The sequence below is a fragment of the Hyaena hyaena genome, unplaced genomic scaffold, assembly GCF_003009895.1.
Source record: "Hyaena hyaena isolate Hyena2069 unplaced genomic scaffold, ASM300989v1 scaffold_1227, whole genome shotgun sequence".
NCBI lineage: Eukaryota > Metazoa > Chordata > Mammalia > Carnivora > Hyaenidae > Hyaena > Hyaena hyaena.
In genome coordinates, this window is record NW_024081862.1 from 219,883 (window position 1) to 241,770 (window position 21,888).

Sequence of the window (21,888 nt, forward strand, 5' to 3'; positions counted from 1 at the left end):
AATTTGTTCCCTGATGTTTTGAAAATCAAATTTTATTTTTACCAAAATATTTTATGTGAGGAAATATTGACAAAAATACATATAAATAGTGTGAAAGACATAAATACGACATTCACTTTATCTCCTTGTCCTGGGCTCTAGAGATAACTGCTTTCAACTCAGTGAGCTTATTTTCTAGAGGTTTACCACAATAACTTAAAAAAAATAATTAAAAAAAAAAGCATATACTGCATTTTCTTCTTTATCAACAAAATTTTCTGTTATGGTCTATGAGCATTTAATCCACAATTCCTCTTCTCCCTCCTTACCCTTCACGTCATCTCATGTGAATATTTAAAAAAAATTCAGCATTTTTACCATTATGCCTACATAAATATTGTTCATGCTGAACCAGGTAGAACACTATAATGTTTCTGATTTCTTATACAATTTATTACCCATGTAGTTACTAAACTCCTCATTTTATTTGTTTGTTTTTCACTTAGTTTTCTTTGAACACCTTAGTTCTCTACAATTGTCCAATAGCTCTTTAAAATGCCTCTCACTACAATTTTCCTGGCCATCAAACATGTCTGCTGAGTTATTAGTTCCAGAAATTTTTTCCTGGAAACAGCTTTCAGGCTCTGATCTGAATAGGTTGCTCTCTAGGCCAGAGAAACATTTTATTTCTTCCTGGAATGGTTGTTTACTTTCATCTTAGGAACTGTCTCTACTTCTACACTTTGTTTCTTCCCTCTTCTCTCACCCTGGTGTATTATTTTAGTTTAGATTCAGCTGTGAATAAAACAAACAGCCCCTCCCCAAAAAACCAGCTCCCCTAAAAATTGCTTAAATATGGAAGTTTATTTACTTTCATGTAAAAAGAATCTAGCAGTAGACAGTCTGGACTGTTGATGTGGCTTTATAAGTATCAGATGCTCAGCCTCCTTAGTTTGCTCCTCTACCATACTTACCATGTTGCCTCATGGTCCAAAGGAGTTGCTCAGTCTTCAGCCATCATGTTTTCATTCCAATTAGTATCAAGGAGGAAAGGTGAAAAAAGGGTACACCTCCTCCTTTAAAAGCACATTTCTTACAGTTTCTTGGCCAAAACACAGTTCCTTTGCCATATCAACTTGCAAGGCAGTTTGGGAAATAAGTTTTTATCTAAACTGCAATATTTCCATCTAACGTTTGGAATTGTATTATCTAGTACAATGTGTATAAGGGATGTCAGGAGGTAACTACTACAATCTGCAAAAATCAGCCTCATTGAAAGGGAGGAGGAGGAACCAGGAATGGGTAGAGGGAGAAGTCACACTGTGAGATGGGCTGGGTGACATAACTCAGCCAACTGCACAAAAAGCTCAGGATCTAAAATAGCTCCTGATGGCTGGACCTTTATACTGCCTCTGTCATTCATTAGATGAAGGCCCCTCTGAGAAGCAGATGATTTGGGGTGAAGCAGCTCTTTTTAGCTAAGGCAATCTTTGAAGAGGCTAATAGCTGCCTTTGATAGCTCTACCCACATACTTTTTTTATCCTAGCAGGGTAAAAAGTACTTCTCTGAAGGGAAAGCCAGAGCACTCAGCCCCATTGTTACTGTCAACCACATGAGACTTGTTTCTATAAAATATTTTTCAAAAGTTGTTTGAATCCAAAGGAAGATCCTCTTGGTTGTTCAGAGAATTGGTAGATAAAGATATGAATAAGGATAGTGAGTGATGATTAAATGTGCCTCTTCTGACCACTTCCTTGCATGTGTAATTCTTCCTTCAGAAGAATCATTCTAATGAGTTTTATCAGTTTTGCAAATATAAGGGTGCTACACACCCGCTGCCTAGGGAAATAGTCTTACAAGATGTTTTGGGCTTGAGAAAAGATGTCCCTCTGAATAGTATCCCTGAATATGTGGCCCTGGTTGCTACAGAAGAGGTAAATAAATATGCATAAGGTTCAAGGACCCTTTTCCTTCGAAGTTCAAGCACTGCTCTGATGGATGGAGATGGTCTCAGTAATATTTTATGGCTGGAAAGGAAATTAAGACCCTGAAAGGAAACTCATGAGGGAAGGAGAAGTCTAGACTGGTAACCCGGGTTCAGTATCTAGACATAGGTGTTGATGGCAAAGGCTGTGTTCAGTTCCATGCTCTTGTGGTTGAATAGACATTTTGGAACCCAGATCATGGGCACTACTGTGACCTGTTTAGAACTGGGACCAATTAGGGAATTACTGAAGCACAGGACTCTGTAAAGACAGAAGTAACATAGGAGCAAAAAATCTGGGCTCCACTGGCAAACTAATCTGATTTTTATGTTTTCTATGCCTAAGCAGAATAGACTCTTTTGTACAGATTAAGCCATAAAAGTTCTTAAATAATTTAGGACTTGTAGTGGCCTTAAAAGATTCTTAGCTTCCTGCTTATTTAACTATATGGAGATTGGATTAATTTAAAAATAAAACAAATGTGACTATTGTAGACTGAATGTTTGTACCCCTCCCCCAATGTTTATATGTTGTAGCTTTAACTCTCAGTGTGACTATATTAGAAGATGGAGCTTTTTGAAGGCAATTAGGTTAAATAAGGTCATAAGCCTTGGCCCTGATCTGATAGGATTGGTGTCCTTAAAAGATACCAGAGGGATCCATACTCATACCTCAGGCATTCTCTCTCTCTCTCTCTACCATGTGAGAACATAGCAAGAAAGTGACTGTCTACAAGTCAGAAAGGGAACTCTCACAAGGAAGCAGATTGGCCAGAATCTTGATCTTGGACTTCTAGCCTTCAGCATTGTGAGAAAATAAATTTTGATTATTTAAACCACCCAGTCAATGATATTGTTACGGCAGCCTGAGCCAACTAATACAGTGACCACATTTGTACTCCAAGCTAATGAATTAGATCATAATAGTCACATCAGAATAATGAACTACTATTTTCTTGGTTAGAGGAATAGGGTCAAGTTGAAAGGGAGCAAATGTATACAATACCACAAGCATAAAACTGGAAAGTTATTTCTAATGCTCCCAAACACTTATATGAAGCCACACAAAAATAAGAATTAAAAAAATTCTGAGTCCTGGTGACCTTGTTATTCAGGATCACTTTCAAATTGTATACAGTTGGCCACCTGCTACCCTAAGCTAACTAATAAGTCATTTTAAAAGATGAAGCAGAAAGGGAGATTTTCTTTTTAGTCTGAATATTGCCAATACAAAGTCCTAGAGTTATTTTTTAAGAATCTCCATCTCTCTGTGATGACATTCTTTCATACATGACAACTTTTGTAAATGTCTTTTTTCCCCCTTTACTCTTAGAAGAATATAAATTGAAAGAAAAATCTATTAAAATCAATGGTCTTTAATTCAATTCTGGGAGGATTAATTAACTAAAGCACATTACCATTGTGCTATGACCATTTAATGTGATATAATACCTCTGCTGTGGAAAGTCATAAATAAAATTCTGTTACATTTCAGCTTTTCTTTTTCTTTGTAAACTAAGATGGAGTCTTTCTATTTATAAGTTGAAAAGGGCACTATGGTGATGAGGGGGCTGCATAAAGTGATGGGGAAATGACTCTTCCAGGATCAGTGCAGTGGTTCATTGATGTCTAAGCAATTTTACTAATTTTCTCTTACCTTAGTGACAAACTGAACCGTAACATAGAAACATCATGAACAGATTTACTGAGCTTAGAATACAAGCAATTTATGATTAATTTCCAGTTACCATTAAAAGAATGTCATTTTGAGTCAAGCCTGATTTCTTGGTCATTTGGAAATGTAAACACTGGAATGTATCTTTTCAGGGAGATTTTTAAAATTAGCCTTTTATAAGAAAAAGAAAAGCTCTAATTCATTTCTCTGGATACGTTGTAACTTGCTCAGTTCTCTCTCCAGTGTCAAGGTCAGAGATTTTAAGTCAACCAGGCATGGACTTGATTCTGGGTTCCACTCTACGACTTTGAGTATTCTTCTTTTTCCTTCTCTGTAAAGTATGGTAGGATGATAGTGAGGATTGTATGAGAATATGCATAGAACACATTTAGAACATAAATCATAGCTACTGTGTTTGTGAAGATTCTGCTGATGCTGTGATGGTGATAAGTATGCTAAGGCAAGAGTAGAAAGAGCTTCCTTCCTGCACTTGTCAAATTCACTCAACACTGATTCTGCAGTCATGAAGCACCTACCATAAGTCTGTGGGTTAGACACCTGGTATGAAGAAAAAAACAAAATAGATACAACTCTTATGTTTATTGTGCTTACATACTGGTCATGAGGCAGACACTAAACTGAGAATCATAAACATAAATATAGATAAGCAAATAAAAATGAACTTTCTAAAAAAAATTCATAAGGCTATGGGAGAATACAAAAGGGGACTGGAGACTGGGATGAAGAAGGGCCTCTTTGGGGAAACATTACTAAGACCTGAAGAAATAGAATATGATAATAGGCAAATAATTTGGTGAAGAGCACTCCAGGAAGAGGCGTAGAAAATGCAAAGGCCCTTGGGTGGGGAGCAAATACATGCACCTGAAGAATGCAAGAAGACTAAAGGCTGAAAGTGAGTTGAATGGGAGTGAGGGACGTGGTCAGACATGAAGTAGAAGAAGTAGACAGGGGCCAGTCTGGAGTTGTTAAAGACTAGAGTTTTTCCTAAATGCAGTGAAAAGCCATTTTGAACAGAAGAATGACATAATCTAGCCTACATGTTTTTAAAAACCCTTTGACAAATCTGTAGATAATGAGGAGAGAGATGCAGGAGCAGAACAGGATGATGACTAGTTAAAAGCTGTGGTATTATTCCAGGGAGGGTATAATAGCAGCTTAAGGAAGCACCATGGCAGTAGAAAAGGAGATGGAATGAATATTATATATATATGTATATGTATATGTGTATGTATATGTATATGTGTATATATGTATATATCTGTATGTATTGTGTATAGATAGATAGACAGACAGCCTGGCATATTTCTTGCTGTCAAAATTATTATGAAGATGGTAGGCATACATCTTTACCTGCATACCATCTTTACAGTAATTATGATTATAGTAATAAAATAATATGCCAGGCACATTATTAAGCCTTTTCAAATTCACTATGCCATTTAATACTGAGAACCTCTTTATTTTTTTAATGTTTATTTATTTTTGAGAGAGTGAGAGAGAGAGAATTAGCAGGGAAGGGGCAGAGAGAGAGGGAGACACAGAATCTAAAGAAGGCTCCAGGCTCTGAGCTGTCAGCACAGAGCCCCACGTGCGGCTTGAACCCAAAGACCGCGAGATCATGACCTGAGCCAAAGCTGGATGCTCAATCGACTGAGCCACCCAGGCACCCCCTGAGAACCTCTTTCAAAAGTAGATACTGCTTTATTAATCCTTCTGTTTTTAAATTAATAAAACAAAAGTCAGAAAAGTTAAAACATCTTGCTTAAGGCTACCCAGGTAAAAAGTAGTGTTGCTAAGATCTGATTTTATATTGTCTTCATTCTAAAACCCATATCCTTAAACATTACTGTCTTGTGCACTTGCCGCCTGATCTGGAGGATACGTGTAGATTCTATCCGTCTGGACTGGTACCAGGGATTTTCTTCCCCTTCCAAACCTTCAAGTTTTGGAGTGACCGTGGGGACAGTGGCTATGTCAGGAGCATCTGTCTGAGGCAGTTGCAGCCAGTTTTAAATCTGGCCCAGTATCAGTATTACCAGTGGCTCTAGGAGCTCTCCTCCAAAGTGCTCTAGTGTTTCAGAAAAGTGCCCTTTATAGAAAGTGAGAGGAATTATTGAAGCTTTACCCTTGTACATTAGGAAGAGTGAAATAGTAATTGCTTTATATTGTGTGGTGTTGCAGATACTGATGCAGACGAATTGGAATAAGCGTTTTGAACAGAATGTGGAAGATCACCAAACCAAGAGTGTTTTAATGAGAAGAGCAGGGTGCAGAATCTGAGCAGGTGGTGAGTAAAGTATTCAGAGGAGATCACTGAGAGGATCTGCTTTGATGAGGGGAAAGGGAGAAAAGAACAGACTGCTAAAGTATAAAGATATTGACATAGTTGCAGAGAGGGAACATGGAAGAATATGTCAGATGTTAGAGGAAAATGCAGCAATAATTAATACCAGGATTGAAAGGTTACTGTATGCAATTAAATACATCACCTCATTTAATTCTTTCTCACACTTGCTATTATTTAACAAGGCTCAAAGATATCAGGAAAATTGCCTTGCATTATGCAGCTAAGTGGCAGAGTCAGGATGTTACATCTGTCTGCCTCCCATGTTGAATTCGAATACTATACTGATAGAAAAGGGACGAGAGGGGCATGGATTTTGAATGAATCCTCTCTATGATTCTTGTTTCTAATCACAAAGGGAAAGGCAGCCCACAAAAGGAGTTCAAAAGAAGAGAGGAAAATACATTACCTGTCTAGGCTTTAGAATGACCTCTCTTTAGAAGACAGCCACTCTGCCTGAGAGATTAAAGTGAAGCCTGCAAAGCTTGACAAACAGCACAGACAAATCCTAAAAGGCTGTATCTCTAGTGACAGAATGAGGTTTCTTGAGAGTTACTGCAGACACCAAACAGCCGCACATTTGAATCACGCATGGGGGATAATAAGAGTGAAGAAATTTCTGTTCTTACTGTCCCCTTCCTTAGTTTGACATATTGTGTGGCAGGGGTGGGGGTGGGGATTTACAGTAGATCTTAGAAATATTAAAATGAATGTGATGCCACCAGTCAGAACTTAACTGATTGCCATTTGGTCAAGGGAACCTATTTCTAGTGCAAGAATATATTATCTGAGACAGAAGAGACTTCTAGATCAAAGGCTGATGCTGGTAAGGGGGAAGACAGCATGCTCCTGAAATCTGTGACTTATAATAGTCACATTGCTTGTTGCTGGTTACAATGACAGCTGCCATTTGTCAAATACTTCCGAAGCTAGGGACTGTTCTAAGAGCTTCCCATGCTTTAAGATCATAGTATTAAGTTTTCATAAAACCTCATATACTAGAGGCTATAATTATAATAATTCTCATTTTACAGATAAAAACAGATATGGAGAAAGGTTAACAAATGTGTCTAAAATCATACCACTAGTATTGGAAGTACAGGTGGGATTGGAGCCTCAGAGATTTGACTCTACAGCCCATGTGTTTAACCACTGTATTGTTCTGTCTCTTTTTATTTTAAGTCCCATGTCTGTTTTTTATTTTTTCTGAGTTCTATTTGGGTTTGGGGTATAAATATCTCACTTGCTTTAACATTCTAGAATTCCAGAAGTGAGTATGCAGATTAGATCTTGAGACAGTCTTCACTTTGCCTATATTAAAAATAATGAAAAATCATTTTTAAGCAGCAATAAAAATTAACTGACTACAAAATAAGCTCTTTACTACAAAGCAGTCTACAAAAAGTCTTGTTCATATATATGTGTGTTATATATCTTGTCATATATATATATATTCATAAAAATAGAATCCTAGCTAGAAATTTGGGTATTAAAGTACTTACTACAGAACTTAATACACAAAAAACACATTAAATATTGTTTGAAGAGAGGTGTGAATTGACAAATAGTCTGATTCTGTAGAAGTTTTAACTTTTTCTTTTTTGTTTTAATTTTTAAATGTTTTATTTATTTCTGAGAGAGAGACAGCATGAGCAGGGGAGGGTCAGAGATAGAGGGAGACACAAAATCTGAAACAGGCTCCAGGCTCTGAGCTAGCTGTCAGCACAGAGCCCGACGTGGGGCTGGAACCCACGAACTGTGAGATCATGACCTGAGCCGAAGTCGGATGCATAACCAACTGAGCCAGCTAGGCGCCCCTAACTTTTTCTTTTCAAAAAAATTGGGCTTAACTATCTCTCTCTGGATGGGTATGCTGGGGGACTGGCTGGGTTGCAAGTGTAAGAGTGGATCAAGACTTAGGAGAGAGTGTCTTCCCTTGAGCCTGTTGCCCATGATGACATGAGAAGATGAGGCATAGTCAAAGGTTAGGAGTTAAGCCAGAGACGGAAGCCCACATAGGCCACCAGTCTAGAGACCAAAACCTAATATGGAAAGCGAGGGTCCAGTGTCGCCATGATTAGGAAGGAGCAGCAGTCAAGAAAGAATATCTGGACCAGCTGGTATTGTCACCAATGCTTTTAATGCAGAGGCTGCAGTGATGGGTCAAGTTGAATGTCTCTGGCTCAATTTTGAAAATATGTCCTAGTGGCAGGAGAACAGAGAGTGAATGACAATACACTTTCCTTTAGACAACTATGACAGTTTTTCCTTCAGATATTCACTTTTCTTACTGCACATTTTCCTGATCTTCTCTCACCTTAGTCACTCTCAATAAAGTGATCTGAATCTCCCTCCTCTATACCACAAATGGCAAAAATGAAATTTCTATCTTTCTGCTCTCAGAAGCTCCTAGCACCCAGCAGAGCCAAGGGGGAGACATGAGCTTTTCTAATCTCAGCCAGAAATATATTAGTTCAAATGGGAGTCAAAAGACGGTTGGTTGTCAGTGTATCTGTTGAGAGCAAAGGTTTTGGCATCAGACAACCTGGGCTTCAACCTCGGCTCTACTACTTCCTCACTATGTATTCTACCACTCTGCCTGCATGGCCCTGAGCAAGATAACCTTATCTGGTCTGTAAAATGCTGTACCCATTTCAGCTTCATAAAGTTGTTTAGGTAATTGAGTTAAAGAATGCAAATGAGGCTTGAGCATAGTAGGCACCCAATAGATGATGGCTATTATTTTTATTGACATTATTGTTATTATTAAAAGTGATCTACAGTTGCAGTGTTTGGATGGTAGGGGAGAAAAAGCTTATTTAAAGCACCCCAGGTCCCTCCTGGCAAGCAGTGAGCATTTACTAAAAGGGTCTTACAGTGCTCATGATCAACGTATTATTATTATTATTATTATTATTATTATTATTATTATTCTGAGATGCTGGCATTTGCAGGACAGCCTAAGAAAAAGTTTAAAATGTAGGGGTGCCTGGGTAGCTGAGTTGGTTAAACGTTGGACTGAGGCTCAGGTCAGGATCTTGTGGTTTGTGGGTTTGAGAGTCGCGGTGGGCTTTGTGCCGACAACTCAGCACCTGGAGCCTGCTTCAGATTCTGTATCTCCCTCTCTCTCTGCCCCTTCCCCTACTTGCACTCAGTCTCTCTGTCTCTTTCAAAAATAAATAAACATTAAAAAAGTCTTTTCAGTAAGGTCTTTTTCATACTCACTGCACGAAATTTTCTCTCAATCTTAAACTGAACTATATTTCAGCACAGAAAAGGACTATCTCTACCTTGACACAGGGCCATTTTCTAGCTTAAAATATTCAGTGCCTTATTGGAATACAACAGAAAAAAACCCATAATGTACAATGCTTGATTTGGTATTATGCCAATCTGTTAATACTCTTTCATCCCCCTGCTTTAGGATGCTGAATTATCCAGCCTCTATTAAGATTACTTGGATGACTTGAATTATACGCTCCAGCTTGATAGTGGAAAATATGAAGTTTATCAAGTTCAGGGATCTTAGAGAAATGGATTGATAAACTTCAGGATTAAAATGGGGCAATAGGGATAAAAAGAAGAATGAATTTATGAAGAACAGTTTTGGAAATATTAAAATTATCTTATTATAAAATAAAACTAAGGCATTTATTAATCTAAATTTGAAAATCCAAACAGATGATTCAATCAAATTTCCCATTCATTCACTCATTAGCTCATTCAGCAGATATTTATTTAGTGCTTACTATGTCCTAGGTGCTCGAAATTTATATCATCTTCATCTCCAACAATGGGTCATAGAATTGGACTGAATAACAACAACAAAAGCCTAATGAATTAAAATGGAATTTTATAGTAGTGGCAGTTTATACTCCATTAGTGATTTTTTTAAATTTACCAAGCTTATTTCTTCTCGCTTTGTACCACAATCACTGTCTTCTTGTCCCATCTAATTTCGGCCCAAAGCTGGAAAAAGACTGAAGGGCAGGAGTAGAGAAGCCAGAGAATTTCTGCTCACCATCTTACTTACTCTCTTCATCTTTTCTTCTTCTCTCACCTGGCTTGAGAAGTGCGATTTCCTCTCCTTGTGCCTTCAGGCTTAGAGGCAGTAAGTAATGCTGTACGTGAGTGCCTCTACACCCTTTCTCAGCTTTCTTACCTCTGTCACCTCTTTGTAGACAGTCCTTTTGTTACCTTTGTTTCAAAATCCCATCTGTGTGAGCTTTTTCTTTCCTGCTTGGACTTCAACCAATAGATAAATAACTGCACCTGTATAGCTGAGGCACCAATTTCTAACAATAAACAAAAAAAGCTCCACCTAAAACAGTTTAATATTTCAAAATATACATCTTTACCACTGAACATCATGAAGTGAAACTATATTTATTGTTATAATTCATGTTCATATACCCATATCTAGGGATATATGTAAAGGACATTGGCCATCAATGACTTCTAGGCAACAATTTGCTATCTTTTATTGTCCTGAAATTTTTAATTAACATGCACATTGTTTTATACAGGTGAGCCCTGCATGTCCAACATGTCTAGGCAGGTGCATCAAGACGTTTTCATAAGATAATTGAGTTACTCAAACTCTATGCTCTTGATTGTAGAGAACAGTGACAAGAAGCCATAAACACCATGTTTTACAATTTAGCAGGAAAATCAAAAGAAATAGACAGGCAATCTGCTGCGTCTTTCCCATATGGGTAACAACAATGCGATTGGAAGAGTAAGTACTAATTAGCTAAATGAAAAGCTCAAACTGTGATTGTCAAAGAGTTTAATTTTAGGGCAAATTGAGATGCTTTCCCAATCCTAGAGATGTAGAAACAGAAAGACACTAAGGATGTCACACCTGCAAAATCTGGTCAGTAAAAGCCTTTATATCTCAGAGGGAATATCAGTGAAATGAGTTAGAAGAAATACTAAGAAAGATTCTAGTTGAGAATTAAATAATTTGATTATTTATTCATATCTTACTCTGAAAATCAAAGTAAAAATATTGTTCAGAATAATTCTTTAGTCATATTCATTAAGAGTAGGTTATCAAAGTATATATTAGCACTAGGTTTGTTAAGGAAAATATTTATTGGACACCCTGTAAAACCCACTGTAAGAATATATTGCTATGGATTGAACATTTCTGGCTGTCTCAAATGGCTAGATTAGGTAAAGAGTATCTACAGTATATTTATTGAAACATTTCAAATATTTATTCCCTTTCTGCTAGATTTGTAAACATATCTAGAAGAAAAGCAATTATGTTTGCTCTTAGGATCGTTATTCACTAATCTAATAATTTTTAGTCCATTCCTTTTCTATAATTAGGGAAGTAAATCTCATCCTTGCTCCCCCAAATACTCTTTCAAGACATTCACATTACCTTCAATCCCTCCAACGGAACTTTCGAATTCCTGTTGTTACCCAAAGACTACTAACTGAGAATAAATAATCTAATTTGCAGTTTTCTTGTTACCTTAGGTTATAATTTGCCTATGTCAGGAGAAAAACTCGTTTTGAGATTATATACTATTGCAAGCAACTCACTTGTCTTGAGATACAATTCACTTTTCACCAGCATTAGATCTAGCTTTTTGTGATCTGAGGCTCTTTCTTCTGGGCATCTAGAACACAATCAAGACAAAGAAAACAAAACAAATAAGAGTTGAATAATTGAACATTCCCTTTATCCTGGTGATTTTTATTTCCCCTGACTGCCTTGGGCTTCAATTAACTCTGACAAATACAAGAGACCTGGCTTTTAGGGAATGAGATCTCAGGGTCTTTTCTTACTCTACCTTCAAACAAAGCAATTCTTATAGAAACAGAATTGGGCCAAACACATTTATCTTGGTAATTCCTGAGTATTAGATTTTGAGATAGTTCATTCTCAAAACAAAAATGTGTTCTACTTGATATCAAGCTTCCTGACAAGCTGTCCTGGTATATTTTAACACAGAGAACTACTGACGCTAATGTGTGCACAGATTTCTGAAGCAAATATAGTCTCTTAATTCACATCATGATATTAGAAGATCAGCAAGATAGAACTGGCAATAATTCTGAAAAAGAATCTTACATTGAAAAACTCATAGGGAAAAACTGCTTCCTACTGGCTATTATAATGGAGTAGCTGTATTAATGAAAGATGGAAATTCTTGGTTACACTTTATATGAGTATAATCTTCAGTTACTAAAGCAGTTCTGGTTAAGCCCAAGGGAAATTTGACTTACATTTCTGATTAAGGGAGAAATAGACTTCCCTTAATTATGCAGTGATCAACACCTTTTTCCCCCTCCTTCCCTAAAGAGGACATTTTGGTTCAGGTGAGAATCATCATTTTCCTCTTTAACTTTACTCTGACCTTGAATCTTGCACCTGATGTGATAAAGCATATAACTGAAATAGTGAAAGCAAAATGAGACTCTTAAGAATTTCATGAGTGACCTTAAGAAGTTAATAAAATGCCCAGTATTCTGTTTATGGTTCTTCTGAGAGAGATTTTTTTTCTTCTAAATACATATCAATATATACAGCCTACCGAAAAGCACAATAAAGGCAACAAAAGGCTCTGAGTAACAAAAAGAACAGAAAAATATAATAAGAATTTTTGAAATTAGACCTAAGTAATAATATCAGATAAAATGAAAATTAATATCTTATTATTTAATAAATGACTTCACTAGAAATCAAAAGAAAATTTGGCTCTAATATAAAGGTCAATATAAAATTAGGATTAGGCAATAGGGTTACCCATGTATAACTTATGTGAAATATTGTAAAATCGCAAACCCCTTTTGATGACCACATAAGATATTTACCCTATTTATTTGTCAATTCATAGATGGTAATGCTTTATATATTAGGTATTAAGAAATAATTTATTTTTCAGGAAAATATCAGTTACCTAAAAGTTTAAAAGACTTTCTAGTATATTTATTACATTAGGAATAGTTGGATATTTATCCTTAGTGGTACAGTTAAAGGTTCACTATTTATCACATTGAATACAGTTCTATCCAGATAGGTATAAAGTCTCCTCCATCTTCAAAACAGAAAAACCACTTATATACTAAAATTATAAACCTATTAATCTACTCACCTTCACTGTAAAATTCAATATTAACTCCCAATACAAACTATGTTTGATTGTGTGCAAATGTTTGCATTGTATGTTTGATTGTAGCAAAAACAAAATAAGCTGATTTTTATATTGCCCTATTTAAAAAACTAGGACATGAGGCCTGATGGGGTTAAGTAATTTTCTCGATGTCTTAATAAATATTAAGACTTGCTTTTCATTGTAATGTTCCATGGAGACTAATTTCTTAGACTGTAAGCTTCATGTTTGGTTCAGTGTTCTATCCACAATCTATCCAGGCACTCTGTGCCTGGAGGAGGCATTTGTTGACTGCTCATGTTAGTCATAGTCAGCATGAAGTGACCTCTGTTTCATTTTCACCAAGAGAATGGTATAGGATAACAAAAACAAAATTTTTTCCCACTATTCAATAACCTATTCCATCTCTTTGATTGCATAAAATAATAGAATTTTATACCTTGGGGGAAACTTCAGGATTATATGCTCAGTTCTCTTCATAACCGAATGTCTCTATTTCCCAGGCAAAATAATTTTATTGTAAATCCCAAGTTAGTCTTGCTTTGCAAAAGTTAGTAATATTACCAGAATGAAAGTTGTTGAAAATCAGTTTGATGGATGAGATACCAGTTTGGAATACAGTTGTGTCCTAGTTTCCATTCTTAGTTCCTATTTTTTTTTTTTTTTTTTTTAGTGTAGCTAATGATTTTGGAGTTACATATCATCTAGTGAGGAGGAGTAAAGTCAAGGAAACTACCTGCATCAATGCCAGTGATATAAACTAGAAATCATTGACTAGTTATTGTCCCAAACTAGTTTACATTAATTTAGTAGCCAACAAGCAAGCACTTTCAATTGGTCAGAATTTCCTGGAAACAGTCAACCTTTCATACACACAGTTTCTCATTTTATACTGCCTGCCTAGCACCCAAACTGTTTGTTTAAGGCTTTCATTAAATAGTTTTATTTTGCCATTTATTTGGAAACCTGTATTGTAGGTCATAAATACAAAGTACTCATAAAATTAAATATTATGAAAGCCAAGGTTATTAGATTTTAGCCATATTCTGTGCTCAGCACTCTAGTTACGAATCCAGACGTAAGTACTAACTAGTGGGGTGGTGTAAGACAAGTTTTTTAACTGACGTTGTCACCCATTACCTCATTGATAAAATGTAGATAAAAGGTAGATAATTCTTATGTCAAAGAATTTTAGTGAAAATTAAATGAGATAAAGATGTCAGTTCTCCATTAATTAATCTATAGATTCTATTTTTTCCTTATCAAAATCTCTCAGATTTTTAATTTTTGAATAAACTGACAGTCTGATTTTAAAGTTTATATGAAAATACAAGGTAGTTTATATGAAAACTGGTCAATGCAGTTTTGAAGTAACAGAAAATTTGGAAGCTTTTCACTGACCATTTTAAAGTTACATTAAACAAAACATTGGTATAGTAGGACAATGTTAGAAAAACTGATCACTGGAATAAAATAGAGTGCTGGCCGGCTTCATGCTAACAGCTCAGAGCCTGGAGCCTGCTTCAGATTCTGTGTCTCCCTCTCTCTCTGTGACCCTCCCCTGCTCATGCTGTCTCTTTCTCTCTCTCTCAAATATAAATAAAACATTAAAAAGTTTTTAAAAAAAGATTTAAAATAGAGTGCTAGAAACAGATCCACCCATATTCAATCACCTGAAACACAATAAAGGTGGCAGTGCAATGCAGTGGGAAATGGATGATCTTATTAAGTAGAACTGCATCAATTGGATATCTATGTGGAAAAATATGTATCTTGACCCCTACCTCACACTATAGATATGTGTGTGTATGTGTTATATGCGTATACATATATATACACATATATATAACATTTACATACACATATATATAGATAATCAATTCCAAGTGAATTAAAGATATGGATGTGAAAGGGAAAACAAAACTTATAGAATACTATCTTCATGATTGTGGCAAAGGATAATATTTCTTAGGCAGAAAATAGAAAGTACTAACCATATTTTTAAATTTAGTGGAATTATATTAAAATTTAGAATTCTGTTTATTAAGACACTGATAGTAGTGTCTAAAAGCAACCTATGAACAGGAAAAAGTATTTATAATATATTTATATGACAATGAAACTGTGTCCATAACATATTTTTAAAACCTCCTACAAATCAATAATCTCTTGCAAATTAGAGAACCCAGTAGAAAACTATACAAAAAGACTTGAACCTTTCTCAAAGAATACCCAACTGTCCAATAAACATGAAGAGATGCTGTACTTCATGAGCCATCAGGGAAAGGAAAGTTGAAGCATTCACAAAAGAAGATAACATCTATAATATAAATACATGACAAAAGACTGGTATCTGAAACTTATAACGTATTCCTGAAAATCAAATCAGTAAGACAAACTTTGCTATAGAAAATGGGCAAAAAACTTAAACAAGCCTTTCATAAAGGAGGAAATCCAAAGAGCCAATAAATATGCAAGGTGTTCAACTTCTTTAATCATCAGGGAAATAAGAAAATTAAAAGCCACAATAAGATATCACTACATAATGACCAGGTTGCATAATTAAAGTCTGACTTTAGCAGCTGTGAGTAAAAATTTGGAACAGTATCTATTCTTGTAAACTGCAAGTGGAAGTTTAAATTAGTGCAACCACTTCTTCCTTTAAAATTTTTTTAATGTTTATTTATTTTTGAGAGAGAGAAAGAGCACAAGTGGAAAAGGGGCAGAGAGAGAGGGAGACACAGAATCTGAAGCAGGCTCCAGGCTCTAAACCGTTAGCACAGAGCCTGACACGGAATGCGAACCCACAAATCGCGAGATCATGACCTGAGCTGAAGTCAGATGCTTAACTAACTGAGCCACCCAGGCACCCTCACCTCTTCCTTTTTAAAAGAATGTTTATTTATTTTGAGAGAGAGAGAGAATGCACACTTGCATATTGGGAGTGGGGGAGGGAAAGAGAGAGAGAGAGAGAGAGAGAGAATTCCATGCAGGGTCTGTCCTCAATGCAGAGCCCAACTTGGGACTTGAACTCAAGACAGTGAGATCATGACCTGCACTTAAATCAAGAGTCAGATGCAGAACTAGCTGAGCCACCCAGATACCCCTTTAGTGCAACCACTTCTGAAACCATTTAGGCATTATCTATTAAAGGTGAAGATACATGAAAATACATGATATAGGGCCATCCAATACTTAGGTATGTACCATACATTTGCATGTAAGAAAAATACATATGAATTCTCATGGCAGCATTGTTTAAGATGGCTAATAACTGGCAACAGCCCAAATGTCCTTTAATGAATAAATGGCTAAATAATATTTAGGATATTCCTGGAAGGGGATACCATAAAGAAATGAAAACGAATAGACTTACTACATGCAACATGTATGAACCTCAGAGAGAAGCACAAAATAAAAAAATAAATCAGCATAACTTTCTTCAAAAAAAAGAAAGAAAAGAAGCTAACATGCCTAAAGATATGTGGGGGACCTATTAAAAAATTGTTTATAGAACTATTAGCACGAAATATCAGAATGGCAATTATTCATTAAAGGTAGAATTTTGAATAAGAAGGGACAAACAGGGTTTTCTGAGAGCTGTTGATAATGTTCTCTTTCTTAACTCAGGTGCTGTTGAATAATGTTCATTTTGTAGTTATTTATTTAATCTGTATCCCTTTTCTGTATATATACTATACTCTCACAAATTTTAAAAGTTTAAATAAGAAAAAATAAATAGGGAAAGAATATCCATTTTTCTGGTACGGATCACAGTAAAGACACAGGCAATCTAGTTCATCAGTGTGTCTACATTGCTATGAGCACAGTCCAGAGTGTGTTGTATCTTTCTTCAGCACTTCTGGGATGACTAAAATGGAAAAGCTGAAAAGTACCAACTAGTAAGGAGCATGTGGAGTAATTGTAATGTTCATAAACTATGAGTGCAAATGTAAATTGTGTAACCACTTCAAGAAACTCTTCTATTAAAGCAGATTATATGCATACTTATGACTCAACAATTCCATTCATAAACTTACGCAATAAAAATGTATTTATCAAAAGACATGTATTAGAATACTCATAGCGGCACTATTCCTAATAGCCCCAAATTGGAAACTATACAAATGGACAATAATGGAATTGATGGTAATGGCATGAATAAATAAATGGCAATACTATTATAAAATGGAATACTATTCATCAGTGAAAATGAGTGATCTGTAATTACACACAATAATATGGATTAACTCTTGCAAACATAATGTTGAGCAAAAGAGTACATACAGATGTCTCTGTAAGTACTTTAAAAATTTTTTTTAATGTTTTTTATTTATTTCTGAGAGAGGGATAGCGTGAGCAGGGGAGGGTCAGAGAGAGAGGAAGATACAGAATCTGAAACAGGCTCCAGGCTCTGAGCTGGCTGTCAGCACAGAGCCCGATGCGGGGCTCGAACCCAAAAACCGTGAGATCATGACCTGAGCCGAAGTCAGATGCTTAACTGACTGAGCCACCCAGGTACCCCATCTGTAAGTACTTTAATAGGGAAAAATAATCTGTGCTTTTAGAAATCAAGATACAATTATCCTTGAGCAGGTAGGAATTGGAAGGAGTCACAGAGTGGTGCTTCTTGTTTCTTGATATGGGTGCTGAATATAAGGCTGGGTTCAATTTTTTAAAATTATCACTATAAACATGATTTATGTACCATTTAGTATGGTACATTAACTTCTCTGAAAAGTTTTAAAAATGGATTACATATATGAAGTTCTTAATAGTGTAACTGGCATGTAGTAAGCTCTAAAAATCACCTATTATTATTTGTGTTTTTATTGATGTTCTTGCCTACAAAGAGCAATAAGCCTAAGTTCTGATACTCATGTATTGAAAAAGGAAGTTAATAAATGTTAGAAAGACAAGACAGCACCAAAGTGAGACTATCTCACTAATAGAAACAGAATTATTGAAAAGTAATTGAAAAATGTATAACTTTGTTCTTAAATGAGTCAGTTGTGTTTTCATGCTGAGTCTATGGACTACCTGTGGCACACATCTGTCAATGTGGGAAACACTTCGCCTGATAAATAATTTAGCTACTCTTGACATGTTACTCAAACTGACAGACTCATCACAATGAGTCTTCCCTCCTAACCATCAATGTTCTTTTTTTCCTGAGACTCATTTATGTCCACTTGATCTTAAAACTGGCTAAATAATATTGACTTATGGAATCTTCAATTCAATGGTTACCTGTTTAATTATAGCTCGCCCTGCAGCTTAATCCATATGGAAAGAGAATGATTCTTTATCTGGAGAATATAAGGCATTCTTCCGCATTTTCAGAGAAGATCGTCTGTTGTTCTGTATGTTTGGTAGTTAGTCAATAACTACTAAAGGGAGTTTCTTTAAATCAATAATACCAGTATCAGTATCTTATCAAAGAATTGATAAAGACCTACAGTAATATCAATTTCCATTGCTTCCTAACATTTATAATAATATGGATACTCACAGAGCAGAGAACTAGATTGAAAAGAGAGCTAACTAAAAAATGAAATATTCAAATAAGCAGTTTGGGGTGGCTGGATGGTTCAGTTGGTTAAGCATCCAACTCTTGATTTCAGCTCAGGTCATGATCTCATGGTTTGTGGGTTCCAACCCCACATCGGGCTCTGCACTGACAGCATGGAGCCTACTTGAGATCCCTTCCCCTGTTTGTGCTTGCTCTCTCTCCCTCACTCTCTCTCTCTCTCTCTCTCCCTCTCCCCCCATTTCTCCCTCTCTCTCTCCTCAAAATAAATAAACTGAAATAAGCAGAGATTAGTACTAGTTTAGGACCCCATCTTCTACAAATGCATGACTTCCCATTTGTTTATCAACTCTTCTCAAATACTGATAGTTGTATAGAAGATGAACTCATTAACTTTGAGTTTTGTTTTAATAATAATACAAAAGAATCTTTTAAAATGGCTTTCTAAGCTAAAAATGATGTATTTTATGGATTCAAAGACAAAGGTTATCAAACAAATCATTGTGTATCAATTCTAAGGTGGATGAAGTAAAAATTTATGGTCAATGAGTATTGACCTAATGGCTTTTAATTATGGAGATCAATGTAATATCTTTCCTCTTCTTGGTTTCTAAACTCTGGTAAACCATTTCTTTTGTACTCTTAGAGGGAAGCTTAGTTTGCTTTGACAAGTGTGTGTAGAATATCTATTTTGTACTGCCCTTGCTAGAACAACATCCCCATTCTGCTGAATTGGCAGCTCCTATAATTCAAAATCTATTACAAACTATAATTTCTATTTACTCTGACCCCATGTCAAATGTGAAGTTGGAGAAAGAATAATCTCCACCACCTTAGACATTTCAGAAAACCTCAAGTACCCTCATCTGGTATATTCTTTTGGATTCCTTAATTGTATCTCTATTATCGGCCATTATATAAAGTTCTTCCAAAAAAGGCTTGCCCAATAAATAAAATGATTTGGCACTAGTCTCTCCCCAGTAAGCAGTGGGTGCAGTACTATGCTGACCTAGTGTAGATTGCAACAGACAGAGGACTCAGGTCTTGATGAGAAGATAAACTCAGATAACGTCCCTGGAGTGTCCTACCAGGTTGAAACATATATAGGGCATCTCTTGTACTTTGCCCTATATCCTGCTGACTCACTTTTTTTGGGCACTGATGCAGTATTAGATTTTCATAGGTATAACTTGACAGCACAGTATATATTTTGTTTTGGCTTGGGATTCTTGGATACAGCAGCATGGGATGGATATGAGCACTTATTGACACTCTATGAGGCACATTTTGACTGTTGGTAGAAAGAGTCTGGTCCTTTCTGTCAGTGAAGTAGACAGCCTGGGGCATATTCTTTCTCACACCTCAAAAGGTCTCGGCTGGATCAAGCTTCAGTTGTCCACTGCAGAAATCAATATGGCACTTACCAAGGGATGGCTCTCTCTCCTGTTCTTTTCACTCTCTACTTTGTCATTCACTTCTCTAATAGACTATCTGCATGAAAATTCTTGTCTCAGTTCCTGCTTTCAAGGGAATCTTGGACTAACAAATAATCATACCCAGAAAAAAATGAAAAGTTAGAAAAGAGAAAGGGTGTGTATAAGATAAACAAAGTTTAGATATTTACCTTATTTTTAAAGTTTATTATTTATTTATTTGGAGAGAGAGAGAGAGAGAGCAGGGAAGGGACAGAGAGAGATGGAGAGAGAGAATCCCAATCAGGTTCTGCACTCACAGCAAGGAGCCAGATGCAGGGCTTGATCTCACAAACCATGAGATTACAACCTGAGCTGAAATCAAGAGTCCATCATTAACTGATTGAGACATCCAGGCATCCCTACCTTATCTTAAAATGTATCCAAAATAGTATTTGAGGCAGTTATAATAATGGAGTATGTATAATAAACCAAAACCTATTAACAGAATCCAAAAGGGAAAAGTACATTATAAATGAGGAAACATTTACATCAAGTTCCCAAGCTGGATAACATTGCAACAATTGAATGGAATATTTGTATCTAGGTTTTTGAGCAGTCAGGACAAAAATGCAAAGATGTGGCTCTTAGTGTTTATCAATTAGTTAGTAGACACAAATGCATTCCACATGCTGGACTCTAAAAAAAAAATTGTTCACTGTGTTTTTGTAGATGGAATAATGAATAATATAATGAAGGGTAGTCTTAGTAACAGATTTATAATAGAAATTATAGAGATATTCCATGAAGCTACTTCATGTACTATATGTAGTAGAACCAGAATATAGTACCAAGAACGGTAAACAGTGAGCAGAAGTGCATCCTGGTGAGCTTTGAGCAATGTGGTTTAATACTGCACTCTCAGATAACTAAACAAACATGTTAAACTTTTTTTAATCTTGCAAATATAACCTCTTTATTGCAGATACATACCACTTTCCCCTTTACCTATAGCAGACATTCTTACTGATTATGGCATTCTTTCCTCTTGATCTTGGGTGCAGTCTCTCAATTTCTTAACATGATACTCCAAACACTAAAAATAATTAGAAACTACAGATGAGTTTAATCTAATATTATTGGTTATCATTTGTACATGTAACCTGTACATCCTGGATGAGAAAGCATACCTGCCAAAATGTCACCTGAATGAGAATCATCTGGACATTCCTGCAAAAAATGATTTTTGATGGAGAATAATAATTACTAAGCTCTTGTCATTTACACAAAATGAACCACAGATTCACAGATTTCACAGCTTCGTGAGGGCTACTCTTGGGACACATGATAAAATGTGTTCACTATGTTCAATACTGAGAACAAATAATGTGTGAAAGTCGAGTGAGATTTCCAACATGACTAAGACACTTCAGAATCATGAAGAGGAAAGTTTTATTGCATGGTATAGAAAGTGTTGATGTATGAAAGTGTGAGACAAATGAGAGGTAAAAGAAGATTCTGTACCCTAAGGAATCACCTTGCCAGAAAGATAAGACTCACAACGATAGATGTAAATGTCCACCAAGCATTATAGTATCTATCATTTCTTTAATAAAAAGAAGGCAAGTATAACACAGTGTAACTTCCAACCTGGATAACATTTCCCCAAATCTCCCCATATTCCCTACTCTCAACCCTTCCCACCACCTCAACTACAGGTTGGTGTGGTGTTTTTCTTGGAAATGCAACTGTTGAAACAACAAACAAACTCCCATCTACAATTACAACAAAAGTAACAACAGAATGAAATCC

General features: G+C 35.9%; 1 long non-coding RNA gene across 2 annotated transcripts in view; it reads left to right on the forward strand.

Annotated features, from left to right (window-relative positions):
* LOC120224710 overlaps window positions 1-21,888 on the forward strand; it is a 258,324-nt gene that overhangs the window by 146,357 nt on the left and 90,079 nt on the right. For both annotated transcript variants that reach the window (XR_005526645.1, XR_005526644.1), the window contains exon 3: window positions 5,842-5,947. This is a non-coding gene — a long non-coding RNA (uncharacterized LOC120224710). The remainder of the gene's footprint in view (window positions 1-5,841; window positions 5,948-21,888) is intronic.